Source organism: Capsicum annuum, chromosome 3, assembly GCF_002878395.1.
Source record: "Capsicum annuum cultivar UCD-10X-F1 chromosome 3, UCD10Xv1.1, whole genome shotgun sequence".
NCBI classification, from domain to species: domain Eukaryota; kingdom Viridiplantae; phylum Streptophyta; class Magnoliopsida; order Solanales; family Solanaceae; genus Capsicum; species Capsicum annuum.
In genome coordinates, this window is record NC_061113.1 from 111,728,082 (window position 1) to 111,733,361 (window position 5,280).

Genomic DNA, 5,280 nt, shown 5'->3' on the forward strand with positions numbered 1-5,280 from the left:
ACCAGGCATGACTCGAATGAATCACCTACTTTTGACAAATCATCCATAAATAACTTAACAGTGTATTTCACCATATAAAAGATACCAATATCATACAATGCTAGAAGGACATAGACATGATGTTGGGTGTATTTATGCACTCTAGTGTTGCTATTCTAGTTTATTTAGCCCTATTTTGAGGACAATTTGTGTGCTTTATGGGTGATGGTGATATAAACAAGCATATAAGTGTTCAAGAATGTGATTACAATGTGTAAGGGTATTTTCAAACAAGTTTGTCCTTAAATGGAAAACTTAGAGTTCAATAGTGGAAACTAGTGTTACTAGCTTGAGCTAGGTGCTTGTCTAGTCTATCTCGATGGGTTCTAGTGTATTAAATAAGTTCCAAATGGTTTACTTAAACGTTTATAAGTGTAACATCTTATTTATAATATCTGTTGGTCAATTGAATCCATCCAAGAGTCAAAACATTAAGTTAATGTTCAACATGAGCAAGCTTAGTCTTAGCTCGTGTTTTGAGTTCGTCGTTCTTTATATTATGTTGTGTTGATCTCTAATTCTTGGCGTATTGTGATGTAGTATATTTGGTATATGGAGGTATACAAGGCTGGAGAATGAGTGGAAACATCACACAAAAGCTTGGAGTGGACCAACGGAAGCACAAGACATAACCTGACAAGAAGAGGACGCTTGGGAGCTCACTGCGATTAGATGTGTTTTGCGGTGCTAATAGCGATGGGATGGTTGGCACGTCACGACAATGGAGAAATCAACAATTATCAATTTTAAGTAACTTAATGTGATTATGGTGCATCGCAGGCTTATAACAATGATCACTCTATCGCGATGCGATGAAGTTCAAAAGCGAGAAATCTGTGCCCAACTATAAAAAGATAACCTAAAATCCGATTCCTACACAGTTATGATTGGTTTAATATAAATAAAATGTATTAAAACATATTTTGGAGATCTTTTAGGCCCTGGGATGACTTGGGCAAGAGAGGAGGCTACTTACAACTTTATTTTTTAGGTTTTTTCATTCTTTAATTTAGCTTCTTTATGGTTTTGATCCTTCATACAATTATTTGGTTGATGATTATGACTATTAGTGGCTAAAAACTCCCTTTCTGGAGTTAAATCCAAGAACATGACTACTATTGTTTTGGATTAATTTTATTTAATTTTCTTATCATATTTGGTTGCTTGTTTATTCTTATTTTAATTATTTTGAGGATCGATCACCCTTAGAATACATATATTGTTAACCCTTGTGATCTCTGGAGAAGGAATAGAGAGATAGAACGTGGGATGAACAAAGTAGAGTTCTTATTCTTTTGTGAAATAAGAAATTCGAATTAGCGTCTAGGACTGGGATGTATCTAGAAGCCTTACTTGATTCATATGTAGGAGGATAGCTTAAAGAACTTAATTGGATTATTACATCCCCTTTCAATAATGTAGTTGTAATATTTAAATTAGGTAAATGGTTAAAGGTTGAGAGATGATGATTATGCAATTAACCCTACGAATCAACAACTAAGATAAGCAAGTTAACGAATGAAGTTTAATAACATAGTATGATTGTTTGAAGTGCTTTAACCCTGGGCTTTACTCTATTGATTGTCTTAAGTCTTTTATTTTACGCACTGTCTACTTTAGTTTACAAATATTCAAAACTCTTGTTTGGTTATGTTTGTACTAGATTGATCTAAATTATGAACTGAAATCAAATAGTTGTTAGAACAAGTCCCTATGGGATTGATATTTGTCTTTCTTGAAGGTCACTATATTACTTGGTAGACCACGTACACTTGTATGTGCTCTTGGGCACTATCAAGTTTTTGGCGCCATTGTTGGGGACTTGTAATTTGGCAACTATTTTATTTTTAGTTTTACTTTTTGGATTACTTTGGTGTTTTACGCTTGGTCATGGTTTCGTATTTGCAGAAAATAGGGTTTCAAAGTAGTAAGCAAGCTAAGGCTCAAAATTGGTTAAACCAAGCCCCGAGCCTGAGAAGTTATTCCATCAATGAAGTAGAGAAGCAATCCTTCTCCCCATTTTTCTCAAATTGAGGAAGATCAAGATAATCCTGCTATCATGGATGATGAACAAGCAGTCCGCAGGACTGTTAGAGAAGTGGCAATCCCACTTTCAAAAAATTTGACCTCCCTATTTTAGAAGTCGAAAGTTGGAGGAAATTTTAAGCTCTAACAGAATATGGTACAGCTTCTGATTAGTAGTAGACATTTCATCGAGCTTTCACATGAACATCCACAGGTCCACTTGCGAAATTTTTTGGAAATCAGTGACACATTCATCCTCAAGGGTGTGAATGTAGACTATGTGAGGATGGCACTGTTCCCCTTTTCACTGTTTGGGTTAGCAAAAAAATGGTTAAATGCTGAGCTGGAAAATTCAATCATATTCTGGGACGACATGGAATGAAAATTCCTCATCAAATTTTTCCTGTCTGAAAAGATTTCGAGACTTCGCAGTGAGATTGTATGCTTTAAACAAAAGCCAGACAAAAAATTATGTCATACATGGGAGCGTTTCAAGGAACTTCTTTAGGACTATCCACATCATTAACAATCCAATGAGGTACTAGCTCATACTTTCATAGAGGTACTTGACCACAATAATTTTTTTTATTAGATTCAGATGTAGGTGGTCAAGCTCTGGAGATGATGTATAATCAGCTATATACTTTGTTAAATCGAATTGCACAATGTAATCCTGAGTGGAATTCAGACTCAAGGAGTGCTCCTAAAAAGGTTGCAGGTGTTTTGGAAGTGGATCAGTTTACTGAAATATCTGCTTAAATTACTGCATTACAAAATCAATTGACGATGCAGCTCAGCAATATAAAATTGGCTGCCAGACAGCCTGTAACCATAATTAATGTGATCCAACAAGTTGCAGGTTGGTGTGAAGTTTATGGTAACAAAGGCCGTTCAACGACTATATGTGCTGCCAATCATGAGTCAGTGATGTATGTGGGTAATACTCAAAGGCAAAATTATGGTAACGTCTACAACATAAAGTTGCAGACTCAGCCACTGAATCAGCCGTGGAATGCCCAACAACAACAAATTCAGCAACCACAGGCATAAGGAAATCAGTCAACTAGCAACTTGGAGGAGATGATAAAATAGACTCTAACTAATCAAACACAGTTAGCTACAGATGTAAAGAACTAACAAATGGCCACGAGAAGCTTAGAGTATCAGTTAGGGTAGTTACAATAGATACTAAATACCAAGCCTCAAGGTGGTTTTTCATGAGATACAAAAAATCCAAAATAAGTAATGGCAATTACTTTGAGAAGTGGTAAGAAACTGAATGAAGAACCTCCAAATAAAACTAATGAGGTGGATGCAGAGTTGATTCCCCCACAAGTATCTGAAAAGTTACTAAAAATTCAAGGAGGTTTGAGTACTTAAAAACAAAAATTGCTACAGAAGTAGAGAAGTAGATGCCACAACTCCTATTCCTACACAAGCATAGAAAAGCAAAGAAGGATGCATATTTTAAGAAGTTCTTTGACATATTTAGAGAGCTTCACATTAACCTTCCTCTTTTAAATATTTTGCAGAGTATGCCCAAGTACGCTAAGTACTTAAAGGATGTGGTTGCTAATAAGGTTAAGCTACAGAAAGTTGAAATAGTTGTACTCACTAAAGAGTGTAGTGCTGTAATGACACAAAAAATGCCCAAAAAGCTTAAGGATCCAAATAAGTTCACTCTCCCCATTCAGATTGGGAATAGTGAGGTGGTCCACGCGCTGAGTGATTTAGTGGAAAGTGTCAACTTAATGCCCCTATCTTTATTCAATACATTTGATTTGGGAAAGCCAAGATCGAGATCAGTGCTGCTGCAGTTGGAAAATAGGAGCATAGCCTGTCCCAAAGGAGAGATAGAAGATGTCCTCGTAAAGGTTGGTAAATTTATTTTTCCTACTGACTTTATTGTTCTAAATTTTAGGCTGACAAACAGGTTCCAATCATCTTAGGGTGTCCATTCTTATCAATGGGAGGAGAGTTGATTGATGTAAGAGAGAGTACACTCACGATGAGATTGGAGGATAAAGAAGTGGTCTTCAAAGTATACAAATGACTAAACACACTATCCCATTATAAAAATCTATGCATGATTATTTTTATTAAAGGGAATAAGTGTGGGGTGGTTATTCCGCCAAAGACCTCTTTAGACACCCTCATTAAGCAGCCAAAGCCTCTGCCACCTAAGCCCAACATGATATAAGTGGATGAGTCTGAAAAGGCTAAAGCTAATAATGTTGTTGGCCTTGTTAGTTCACACTCAAGATGTCAAAAACAAATTAGAAGATGTTCTCTAAGTGTGAGGAAATGGATGAAGGAATTTGGCTAAGCTGTAGTTGGGTCTTTCCACGACACTAAATCAGGAGCTGCTTGGCAGGCAACCCAAGTTAAGTAGGTATATTTTATTTTTAGTTTTTAGTTTTTTTATTTCACGTAGTTTTTATTTTTTTGAGTCGCAGGTTGATGGGAAGTTTGAGTACTTAAAACCTGAGCTAAGGAGCATGGAAAAGACGAAGTGTGGGGTCTTTGAACCTCTTTGATGTTTAAAGATGCTACTAGCGAGTCCTAGAGGCCTTAGGGAGTATTTTGTTCTCTACTTTTAAGTATACTTTAGGGATGAAGTAGATTTTTAAGTGTGGGGTGGGCAAATTCCCATTTTTAGGGTAAATTTAAAATTTTTTGTGTTATGAATAAGCGAGATATTTTTGTTGGTTCTATAAGTGATTGCATGATGCAAGTTTTTTGTTTATAAAACATATTGATTGAGTGAATTACTGCTTTTGAGACTCCCAGCCTCATGATTATGACTTCTGTACTTGTTGGCTTAAAGTCGTATTCCTGCTATTATTTGATTAAGTCTATAATGATCCTACATGAGTTAAGCATGTGCCATGCGCGTGTGAGGTGTTATACATTCCTTGTTTCATGTGATATCTAGAACTTTCCTAGTGTGTGTGCAAAATGAAATAAAGAGTGTGAGTTTAGGAGATGATATAGGCATTTCTTTGTTAGCCTTGTTTTTACCTTCTATTTGACCTACCCTTTGTGCTTAATCCTAGTAAGCCCCATTGAGCCTTTATCTTTTTCTTTGGCAGCCTTATAAGTAGCCTAATCCCTTCTTTAATAGACTTTAATTTGATCCAAAGATCCTAAGCTCTTTAGTATAAAATTAGTGAGTTAAGGAGTGTGAAATTGAAGAATAAAAAGTTGAAATTGAAT

General features: G+C 35.9%; 1 non-coding gene across 1 annotated transcript; it reads right to left on the reverse strand.

Annotated features, from left to right (window-relative positions):
- Positions 1 to 2,485: 2,485 nt before the first annotated feature.
- On the reverse strand, positions 2,486 to 2,592 carry LOC124897378. The gene has a single exon (XR_007054100.1). It is a non-coding gene; the product is annotated as a small nucleolar RNA R71 (small nucleolar RNA).
- Positions 2,593 to 5,280: the final 2,688 nt, after the last annotated feature.